The sequence below is a fragment of the Dendrobium catenatum genome, unplaced genomic scaffold (assembly GCF_001605985.2).
Source record: "Dendrobium catenatum unplaced genomic scaffold, ASM160598v2 fragScaff_scaffold_226, whole genome shotgun sequence".
In the NCBI taxonomy this organism is placed as follows: Eukaryota; Viridiplantae; Streptophyta; class Magnoliopsida; order Asparagales; family Orchidaceae; genus Dendrobium; species Dendrobium catenatum.
Window position 1 is genome coordinate 275,555 of NW_021318688.1, and position 12,768 is coordinate 288,322.

At 31.3% G+C, this 12,768-nt stretch overlaps 1 long non-coding RNA gene across 1 annotated transcript; it reads right to left on the minus strand.

The window, feature by feature from the left end:
• Positions 1–9,337: 9,337 nt before the first annotated feature.
• On the minus strand, positions 9,338–11,893 carry LOC114579180. The gene is made up of 2 exons (XR_003700089.1): positions 11,569–11,893; positions 9,338–9,974 (listed from the first exon to the last, which is right to left on the minus strand). It is a non-coding gene; the product is annotated as an uncharacterized LOC114579180 (long non-coding RNA).
• Positions 11,894–12,768: the final 875 nt, after the last annotated feature.

The following is a 12,768-nucleotide window of genomic DNA, read 5'->3' on the forward strand; positions in this document are numbered from 1 at the left end:
ACAAACCCTAAAAATTAATTTTGGCGTCAAAGATCGTCCAGGACGATCGCAGGATCATCCTGTACGATATACTTAAAAAGATGGCTTCAAAAAACCCTAAAAACTCAATTCTGATGCCAAATATCATACTGGAAGATTGCAAGATCGTCTAATAGGATGTGCATAATTTGACTTGATAGTCCTTGATGATATCAAAATAGTCCTAGATAATCAGTTCAAATTTGTTTTGACTTGATAGTCCTTGATGATATCAAAATAGTCCTAGATAATCAGTTCAAATTTGTACAAATCATACAGGACGATATTGTGCATCGTCTAGGATGATAAGAAGAAAAATCATGATATTTCATCTTAGACAATTTAGGAAAATCAAATATGTCGGTAAACATCATCGAGGATGATTTGATTGAGCAATTTAACCATAATTAGTACCCTAATCACATTATCAATTTAGGCATGATTTGTATTGATCATCCAGGGTGATTTAGATTATCTGGGATTATTAGAACAAAATTTAAATATTAAATCATTATATAAATTATCATTGGCGGCTATTTTCAAAGATCATAACGAATCATCCTGGACGATCAAAATTGTCAAGTATAATTAGTTCAATGAGCTGATCGTCCTGAACAATATGAATCATCCAGTACAATTAATTCAAAACTTGAACTTCTAATTTTGACTCAATCTCACTCCCCTTGAGTGTGTGTGTGGATGGCCACCAATCAAACATACACCCTTATAGGATTTGAATAAAGAAATAAAAAATACAACAATGAATATTATAAAAATTATTACAATATAATTTATTTTACCCAAACTTGAGTTTTTAATCTTTATTGGATGGAGCTAGCATAGTATTCCTAAAAAGTTAGAACATATAAACAAAAATATATTACAAATATAAGTAGACAATAGGATGTGAGTTACAATATCTGTTATCATCAAAAACATAAACTCGTAAGCTTAAGTTGCAACAATCTCCCTTTTTTTATGATGGCAAATATTACACGTTGAATTTGTAAATTTAAAAATATTTTATCCTAATCTCCCCCTCAACAAAATAATATATTAAAAACAGGAGAAATAAAAAAGTTTCTTCTTTTTTTACACAGAAATAAATAAAAAAAAACTTTTAAAACCTAAATAATTGACAAAACTAATGTAAATACAAGATAAACAAATGCAACCAGACAAATGCATTCTCCCCCTTTGACATTATCAAAAAGAATGAAAAAAAATGAAACACACATAACAGACTCAGAACTGGTGGAGGTGGTGCTGATATTTTAAGAAGAATTAATTAATTTTAATATTTTTTTTTTAAATGAGAAAGTTATCTCTTGATTTTATTCAAAAATATAATAAGAAATGAATTGTTCGCACTAAGATCTAGAAAGGTTAGAAACATGAATTTTATCAACCCTAGCACAAGCTCCTTAGAGGTTAAAGTCCATTTTAAAACAAAAATCTAATTTAGAAAAGAAATCAAATAAGAAAAGTGATATGTTCCAACTTCTTTTCAGAAAAATATATAATATAATAATATTATAAAGTAATCAACGAAATCATAATTTTCAAGAATTAAGTGTTTGAAAATATCAAGTAGCACACGAATTCTTCTAAGATTTAATGATTTGAAAGAGAAGGAAGCTTAAATTTTTATGGGCTCATTTTATACCTCTTGTTAGATATTTGGCGCACTTTGCGCATCTTTTCATTTTTCTTTTGGGCTCATTTTATGTCTTTTGTCATTTTTTGCGAGCTAACTCCCTTTCAAAACCTTTAAAAATTTTTAGTTGTGAGGATATCTTCCAAATATAAGAGAAGAAAAACTCACTCTCGAATATAAGGAAGAATAAACTATAAAATAGAATCATAATCATTTGATAATTACAACAACCTAATCAAGAAAACTTGAAAGTGATTTAATGGCTTTGAGCATTATTCATATGAGATAAGTTACTATAAGAAGATGGAATAGATCTCAATTTTAAAGTCCAACTTTAAATTTGAAATAGATTTTACTTCAGCAAAAAAACACACCATTAATGGAGTTAGAAGAAGAGGGACAATCATCAATGTTTCTTCTTTTAACTAAATTAGGAAAGTCAATCACTGCTAACTAATTTTTTAGATAAGAAGGAGGTAAAATTTTTATTTTTTAAAAAAAATTGAGAGAAATGAATTTATTCTCTTAAGGAAAAACAATGTAAATAGTGATTTATGTGTATAAATCCGAGATAAATCATAAAAAATACAAGAAAAATAAAATAGAATGATTACAAAAAAATATTAAAAATAGCATAAAAATTTATAAAAGAAGAAAAACAAAACAAAGAATATATATGCATGCATCAATTAAACACATAGACACACAAACAAAATATTATACCTAATTATCTTGCTCATGGTCTGATCATTCAGAAACTAGGTCTGTCTAGAAAATTTTTTACTTTTTATCATATGCCCTTTTTACAATTTGTTTAACTTTACCCTTTTCCTTTGTAGGAAGAGTTTTCAAATTAGGGAAATGATTTTTCATGTCTGAATTTCTTACACCAAAATAAATAACATCAGAGAAAATATGAGCATTCTTATCAGGTTTACCTTTGTTCTACTTTTGTTGATATTAATACTTGCGTTATAATAGATTTTCAAATTTTCTTGTAAACTCATCACTTTCATCATTTACTAAGCCACTTTTCTTCATATCTTCAAATTTTAGTACTATCGTTTCACCTGCATCCAAAAATTTTTGACCCAAACTTTGCTCGTAGGCAATGAGTGAGCTAATTAAATTATCAATGGAATATTCATTCAAATTTTTGATTCACAAATAGCAATGACTTCGGCATCAAACTTATCAAGTAGACAACGTAAAATTTTATTGATTTTTTCAAAGTTTGAAATTTTTTTACCAAAAGTATGTAATGATGTCACAATTTGAGTAAACCTAGTATACATGTCTAAAATCATCTCATAAGATTTCATACAAAATAGTTCATAATCATACATTAAAATATTCAATCTGGATTGCTTGACTTTACTAATACCTTCGCATATAGTGTGTAATTTGTCCAAAATTTTCTTGCTAGTAGTGTATATGGATATTAACATACAATCTTCAGAATTTAAAACACTAAAAAAATAGTTCAAACATTTAGCATTCAATTGAGCATCAATTTATTCTACTTTACTCCATTGATTAAAAGGAATATCAATTTTAATTCCATCTATAACACGTGATGGTACAGAATAACCAGTCAAAATCATATGCCACATTTGATAGCCAATTAATTGCAAAAAATAGGCATGCGAATTTTTAAAAAATCAAAATAAATATTTTCAAATAAAGGTGATCGAGTGATTGAATATCCTTTTGAAATATTAGAATTACAAAAGTTAGCCATTGATCAAAATTCAAAAGTTTTTAAAAACTTGATTTTATGAATTCCGCTCTAATACCACTTGAAAGTTCGGTAGGGTTATTAAGTCCTATGAACTAGTCCTGAGGCTAACCAAGAGGAGGGGTGAATTGGATATTTAAAAACTTCTTTTACTAAAAGAAAATTTATTTTATATCTTGCAAAAGAAATAAATTAAAACAATAATAAAAAATTAATCAGATATTTCACCCAAGCAGTTAATCATAATAAAAAATAAAGCGTAAAAAATAATTAGAAAGAACACACCAGATTTATATTGGTTTGGTCCAACCTGACCTATGTCTACATTTTAGAGGCACCCTCCGAGTATTGCACTAAACATTTAGTGACTCCCCTTTAGCCCCCACAACTAGGCGGATAAGCCCTTACAAAATCACTTCCATCTTCCCTGGTGCGGCGTAGTAGCCGGGTCATTTGACAATAAAGAGATCTTCTTTTTCCCAAAACTTTCCTCAAGACAAACCTTGAATCTGATGGTACTAAGGTACAAGATTACCAGAGCAACTGTATGAAACACCCTCCACACTCTCTTGAAATCCCCTCCAAGGATCTTCTCCCTCTCTCAAACTCTACCCTTTCCTCTCTTCCTTTCAAGTTCTCTCTTAAGGTTTTCTCCAGAAGAATGAAACTTCAATGGCTACAAAAGACACTAAGTGCCTTGACAAAGCTTAAACATAGGGCTTTGACAAACCGAAAAAAACAATCTTAGTGGCAAAGATCGTTCAGGACGATCACAGGATCGTGTACAATATACTTAAAAAGAGGGCTTCATAAAACCCTAACAACTTAATTCTGGTGCAAAATATCATCCTAAATGATCGCAGGATCGTCCAGTACGATGTGCAAAATTTGACCTGATAGTCTTGGACGATATTAGGATAGTCCTGGACAATCAGTTCAAATTTATACAAATCATCCAGGATGATATTATGGATCGTCCTTGATGATTAAAAGAAAAATTATGTTATTTTTTCTTGGATGATTTAGGAAAATCAAATATGTCGGCAAACATCATCCAATACGATATATTGATTGTCAAGGATGATCTGATTGAACAATTTAACCATAATTAGTCCCCTAATCACATAATCAATTTAGACATAATTTATAATGATCGTCCATGATGATCTAGATCGTTCAGGATGATTAGAACAAAATTTGAATCTTAAATCATTGCCTAAATTATCATTGGCGACTATTTTCCAAGATCATAACGAATAATCTTGGATGATCAAAATTGTCCAGTATGATTAGTTCAATGAGCTGAACGTCCTAGATGATATGAATCCTCTAGTATAATTAGTTCAAAACTTAAACTTCTGATTTTGACTCAATCTCACTCCTCCTAAGTGTGTGTGTGGATGGCCACCAAGCAAGCAGACACCTTTATAGGATTTGACTCAAGAAATAAAAAATATATCAATGAATATTACAAAAATTGTTACAACATAACATATTTTATCCAATTTTGAGTCTTGAATCTTTATTAGAAGTAGCATGGTATTCCTGAAAAATTAGAACACACACAAACAAAAAAATATTGTAAATACAAGTAGACATAGGATGTGAGTCATAATATTTATTATCATCAAAAATATAAACTCGTAAGCTCGAGTTACAAAATGCCTCCAAGAGACAACATAGATAAATATATATATGTATTTTAAATTTCTTAGATTATTATTAAAGGTGGACTTATCATTTCAAAGAGTATTATCTAAATAAAATAATCTATGCTTTGAAATAGTTCCGTAGACCAAGTGAGACAATTGTCTCTCAATATAAAAAACTATGTAATAATGAACTTTGAATCACTAAAAGGTCAAAGGAAGAGTGCAAGAGCTTAAATGGGTAACTAGTACTGATAAGGAATCCTATAAAATAAAAGAAAAAACCTAATTAAGAATTTATTAGTTGATCAATTCGTGTTAACCCAAGTTTAACCTAATTGCACAAAGAGATCATACAAGGGTGTGCATAATATTCTTTATTGAATTTTGTTGTGAGAAAACTAAACCAAATAAAATGAAATTTCAATTTTGAATATATTAAAATTTCTCAAAATAATTAAATAAATATATAGAATATTTTTAAAAATTATAAAATATTATAAAATAGGATAGCCATGCAATCTTAAATATCCCATGATGAAGGATTCCAAATTTCAAGCTAGATTAAACCAAAAAAAAAAACCATATCATTCAAACCATTAAAATAATTCTATATGGGGATGCTAACAAAAGAAGTCTAGTTAGGCCTAACATAATTTAACCATTTTAAGAAGAACAGTTTATTGAAATAGCCTAGCATGTCTCTTTTGAATTCAAGTAGAGAACTTCACATTTTAAAATAAATTAACATAACTAAATGTTCAAAATAAATAAAACCCTTAAAAATAATTTTAGATTAGGATGTTAGTAACATAATCTTTTTTTCATCCCAACCTATTTTTTTACTATTTTTAGTATATAAATTTAATCAAATGATTTAACATAGCCCATTTGAGTTTGGTGGAGTTAAGGTTAAAGTGAAACCTCCTAATAGCTAAAATCAGACTAACTCCACTCAACCTCTAACACTCCAAAGTAACACCTTCACAATTCTAAATAGGTTTTAGATCCCCAACTTAGGCTTTAATATGGTTAAACTAAGGTTATGAAGGGATTAACACTAGTACTCCTAACCAATGAAAAGCATCTAGATATTGTCCAAGTATAGTACTTGAAAATTACCCCTCTCAAGTCCTGAGCTATCCCCAACCTTCTATATGGCTAGTTGGAATTAGTTGGGGGAAATAACAAAGAGGAAACTATGATTGCAACATTGTTTCTTGGTTGATTATTCTTAATTTCTTGGTGATATAAAAAACTAAAGGCAAAAATAATAGGAACATTCCTTTTTTGTACTTGTGCAAAGTTTCCACATAAAGTCAGCTAGTGGATAACATTCTTAGAATCTTGGAAGGACAAAAATGAAAGTTTAAGTTCATAATGTACTCATTAAGAGTCAGAGTGATGAGAACACTTTCTGATCTTGGGGAGATTGTTTCCTCTCTAAGAAGTTAATAACATGAAATTAAATCCAAAAAAGTGCTGCTTTGGAGCAAGATAAAATATATTTTTAAGATATTGTCTCTTTCTAAGGTATTCACCCAATCTTTACAAAATTTAAATAGTGATAGTCATATCATCATCAATGTTAATCATAGAGAAAAAGAAACTCGCAAGGAAGCTTGCAAACCTCAACATATTTATCTTAACATCAAAGGAAACCCATTCTCTACTCATCAAAGTTCTTTAAAGATTAAATCACTTGCAATGGGATGAGAAATAATGGAGAATGATTCTAATAACTGAAGAAACCCTTCTCTGCACAAGTACTTAATAGTTTGAGACCCATTAAATACCTCAAATTCTATCACAAAGTTGAAAAGTACGTGGTTAGTTCTGTACTTGTTCGGGAAGAGAATGGAAGGTAGTTTTCAAACCAGTATTTTAATAAAAGTCTAGGAGTCTCAAAATTGAACTACCTTTTAATTGCTAAGTTGACACTTACCCTAGTTACTTTAGTTGAATGTGAAATATTATTTCTTTACATATAAAACCCATGTATTTATCATTTCCACTCTAGATTAAGTGTGCTAAAGGCTCAAGCCTGGAGTAAGCTCATGAAATGACCAATTGAGATAAGTGAATTAGACATCAATTACATTAAGAAAACTGCCAATAAAGCATAGGTACTTCTTAATTTCATTACTAATTTTTCAATGCATGAACCCATTGAGGTCAACCATCCATAAGAAATTTAGAGTTGGATCATGTACACTAATATAGCTTTAAGAAAGATTAATAATAAAGTTAGGGTTATTCTCAAATCCCGCAAGGGCTAGTCTTCCTGTCCTCTTTGAATTTGAGTTTTAAAGCAAAAGAAATAGATGAGATATGTATAAAGTTTTATTCATTGAGTTATGCCTCATGATTGGAGTTGGCACTGAACACTTGAAAGTTTATTACGATGCATGTCGCATACTAAAACAACTATTGGGGTGCTACGAAGTGTGGGACCTAATTCTTAATAAATGTATTAAGGTAAAAAATGAAGATATGAAGCTTTGGGAGTTTGAGATAAGATACAATTCATAAAATGAAAATCAGATTACTATAAGTTACTCATAAAATTCAAACATCTTCATGTTCTCTCTTATCTAAGACTCTTTTAACATCTATTAATGAAGAAATGCTCACTATATCTTAACCTAACCAATAGATTGCTCATAATTTTAATTATCTTTCAAAAGAAAATTAACCGAAGAAAAGAGTGAAGCATGATATCTCACGTTTATGTCAATATGACACTTTAACTTAGGTCAAGAGGTTCTACATAAGAATTTATTTAAGATGTATGCACAATAATGAAGTCAAGGAAATTATGCACAAGGTTCACTCAAAAGAGTGGGGAGTTACTACAAGCCTTACAAGATGCATAATACCCCAAGGATACTTTTTTCCTAATCTTAGGAAGGATGCAAGCAAGAGAGTTTGTAAGAAGATGTAAGAGTTACCAACTTTATAGGAAGGTCCTTCACCTAGAATCCCAACCATTAAAACCCATAATTTCTTCCCACATTACCTTTCGCATTATGGGGGGTACATTTCATCAGGCATTTTCCCAATAGCATATTGTCAAAGAAAGTTCATATTTGTCATAGTGGGATATTCCATGGAGTAGGTAAAAGCCATTGCATTGGCTCAACCAATAAAAGTAGTAGTTATAAGTTTTCTCTAGTTAGAAATACTCTCAAAATCGGACTATAATCAATAATAATAATAAATAATATCACATTTTTTAGCAAGAAGTTAGATAATGTATAGACCAATAATAGGATTAATCTAAAGCTATCTTCAAGACATACTAGATAAACTATTATGTTAAGGCTACACAAGTTGTAACTAATCTGATGAAAAGGAAAGTCATTGAACACACTACAATGTTGCCATCTCAAGTAGATTTGTTGGGATTAATATAAATGAATGGAATGTCATTGTAGGAAAATCTTAACTTGATCAAAGAAATAAGGGTTCAAACACTCCAACACATGAGAAAACTTCTGGCCCGAGCACTTTTTTTAGTTCTTTTTTTAAAAACCTTATACTAATGGTCATTGAAAGTACCCAAGGAATTGCAATGGAGAATTGATCATGGCTAATCAATGCACTCAATAAAATCATAAGATTAATTGAAGGAAAACCATGTTTTGTGCATCCCAAATATTTCCTCTGGAAAATCATATTTTGTGTGTTCCAAATATTCTTCTGAATGAAATAAGAATTTAAATATAATTTATTTAAACAATGGGGGTTGGGTTTGTAAAAGAAGTAAGTTCTTGAAGCTAGTCACATCTTGAGTTTGCTTGATAACCATCTTGATTAAGAAGCTTAACTTATGTTCAGATGCTTGTATGCAGGGTAAGTTATGACATAGGATTAGATTATAAGTTTGAAGTAGACTTAGGGTGCATTTTGGACAACTATAAAATTATTGTAAAAAATATATTTTCTAAAGTTAATGTACATAAATTATTATAATTTGTTTGAAAAATATAATTGTCACGTTGCTATACTGCAGCTATATGCGAACAAATTACAATGGTACTCTTATATATATATATATATATTGAGTTGAAAAAAAATTATGTATATTTCAAAAAAATTTTAAATGTATATAATAACAAATTAGCATTTCTAAATTACAATTGTACCCATTTTTATGAAATATTTTATGTCTTTTAAATATCAAAGTACTCTAATTTTTTTTTTACAATATAATATCTTACTTTAAAATTGTCTTATCTATATATGTAAATGTATTCCTCAAAAGGCCAATAATGAGTTATATTCTTGGTACAGTAAACTAGTTTGATTACAAATAACTTGGAATCCAGAAATGATCTAATTACATTGCTAATAAGCTCAAATTTAGTCTACAGAATACGAAAATATGTAAAAATCAACTACATTAAATTGATTTATATGCTCTGTATACAAAAAACTTCGGCCACAAACTCAGGAATGATTTTGATTTCACACATGATTTTTTTTTTAGAAAGCATGCTCGTGGCTATAAAACTTTGATGAAAGAAGAAACCCTACACCTTTAGGAAAGCGCAGCAAATGAACAAAGGCAAGAGAGATTTTATTATTATTATTATTATTATTGCTTCAGGTATGGGATTGCCTTCCACCTATAAAATTTTGCTTCTTTTGTAATAATTATGATAAGGAATAAGTTCTGAAAAAATTAGCCAAACAAAAGGTGAGATTAATGACGATCATACAGCCTTGTTAGAGCATAAGAAGTACACAGGTGCTTTTATGAAATACAAAGTATTTAAAAAATAATATTTATAAATCATCAAATATTTGAAACCATGTAGCATACCTGTCTGGGTTCAGTCTTGGCCTTAATCGCATGAACATGGCATTTCGTAGGTCGCTTTTGCTCTCACTTTCTCTCGAGCTCCAACTGCAGATAGCGCGAAGGAAGGAGAGATTATTACATGCGTAGGCCAGACACAGAGAACCGTCCGGTTATGTCTTTAAGAATAGTAAAAGCACAATAAAAATGCAGCGATGAAGAATAGTAAAAGCGCAACGATGAACAGTAACAACACTTTTACTGCTTTTTTAATGTTCATAGAGACAAAATCAGACGATTCTCTGTGTCTGGTCACCTCACGTAATAATCTCTCTGAAGGAACAGGATAATGGAAGAGCACTTTTATGCAGCTATGACGCACACCTGGATTAAGGAAGGAAGACTGGAACTACAACTTGTTTTTTTCCGAAAAAATAAGACCCTGATCCTTGCCGCTCTTAATCGACTAGATGGAAGACATGCACGCCACCAGCCGCCCTTGCCTCCTCTCTCGGCCAAATAAAGAAGCATGCTGCCCATGCTTTTCATTCACACAACCTGCACACCGCCTTGCCCTAAGATTGGGATCGACCAGCGGGATGGTCGGGACTTGTTCTATTGAGAGGAAGAGCCCGCAGCTGGGAATCAGCGGTTGATCGAACTTTGGAGTCGGGTCGAAAGACTAGGAGTAGGTTGGAGGCATATATGTCGTGATTGGCGTGGAACTCGTGGAAGTTGAAATGCCCAATGACAAGGCGGGCCGGAGAGCCAAAGGTCGAGAGACTGCCGCGAGCATCGGAGAACGTGACTCCGAGATAAATGAGCTTGAGGAGGTCGACGTTGGTCTATAGTAAACATTTGCAAGTGGGGCATTTCCGCTATTTATGAGCTTCGAAATCGCAAAAAGCAGCAACCCGCAGTTGACCGCGGGAGATATAGTGAAAGGTCGAGCAAAGCAGCTGCAAGCCATGAATTATTTCTAACTTGGCTTTGCCACGATGCCCCCAAACAACAATTTTTTATACAGCAAAGCAATAGTGATGTCGTCCCAAACGGACCCTTAATGATTCGAGAGGAAAAATCAAATTAAGACCCTATGGTTCTATGATTTGGATAGTCACATCACAAGTTTACTTAGTGAAAATAGTAGACTTGACCTGACCCAAGGATCCATGTTAGCAACAATGATTTACATTATGCAAGAGGTGGAAGTAGACAAATGATTGAATCCTGATCAAAAATCAACTTAAAATCTAAAACCAATGGGAGATATAAATATTTCAATAATAGGAAGACACATATGATGATACTTACAATTTGATCACTTGAAATTAACAAGCATAATAATTGATTTTACATCATCTAAGGATAAATGCTTCTAGACCAAGAAACTAAATGCAAGGTTAAATCACCACATGCATACAAAAAATTACTGAAGCAATATTTAAATTAAATCCTTTAAATTGAATTGAATAGTGGAAAAGATAACCTAGCTGCTATATGGGTGGATTATCAAACAGACTATAGTATAATAAAACCAGAGCTTCAGGGTAACCCTCTTTCATCAATAAGTGAATTGGTCCATTTTATCGTATGTCATATAGCCAATGAAATAGAGGGTGCGCACTAGTAAGCAAACCAATTGGACTATTCCTGGTGCCTTTGAGAAGTGATTCTACCTTGCTGTTGACCTCTAACTTACCTCTCCATCTCTCGACGCCTGCACCCGACGGCAACTGTGCACGAGTCCGATCTTCCTTCCCCGAGCCGAAAGCCGACCTAGCCGTTCTCCTGCTCCCGCCGACCTTCCGCTCCGGCCTTGCCGAGTCCGGCCTCCATCCGCTTACTCCATTGGAACGGATCGCAAGCCCAAACCGGCCTAATCTGCTTCCGCCCCAACGAACAGCCACCGGCCTCCCTTCGCCGTCGACCTCCAACTGCCTGCACCCCGTCGACCCGAAGTCCGCCAACCTCGCCGCCGTGCGTGAGCCGCCAGCGTGCCCGGATTCTTCCTAAATCCTGATCCCCCTCTCTCCCTCTCTATTATATATATTATAATATAATCAAGGTTTTGAAAACCGGACCGAACAACGAACCGGAACAAGGAGAGGTTCATGGTTCGACCGGTTCGACCGGTCTAACCGGGGTCGAACCGGATGACGTAATAAATAATAAGTATTATTTAAATTTAATACAATTAACATAAAAATAATGTTATCATTCAAAGTATGAGATAAAAAATTAAATTAAAAAAAACTATGAAACATAAAAACTTATATAATTAAGTAAAATAATTATTTTAAAATCTCACATAAAAGCAAAAAAAAATTTAAATATCATAATTATAAGAATTTACACTCATAAAAATATGATAATTTTAAATTTGAATATTTTTCAAATTTTAAATTTAATTTATATATAACCATATAATTTAATATATATTATTATTAATTTATGTTACATATTTAATATAAATTTAATTCTAACATAAGTTTATAAATTTAATATAAATTATTCTTATTTTATATTATATGATTAAATATATTTTACATGTTTATGATATATTGTATACAAAAGTTATTTTATAAATTTATATCTAAAATCATTAATAAATAAATAAAATTATTAATGATAAATTATTTTTTATTATGTATAAATAAATAAATTTTTATTATTAACTAATAAATAATTATCACTCACATAAAAAATAATTAATTAAAAAATCTGTTTAAAAATAGGTTTTATATCCATTATATATGCTATGAACTCATACACTCCTCATCTCTTTTCTTTAGTCCCACATCCCTTAGAAACACTTTCTTGCTATTGTTTATATAGCATATTTAGATTCCTTGCACCAAGGGAGCACATGGGAGGTCATGTGAAGATGTGTCATGATGCT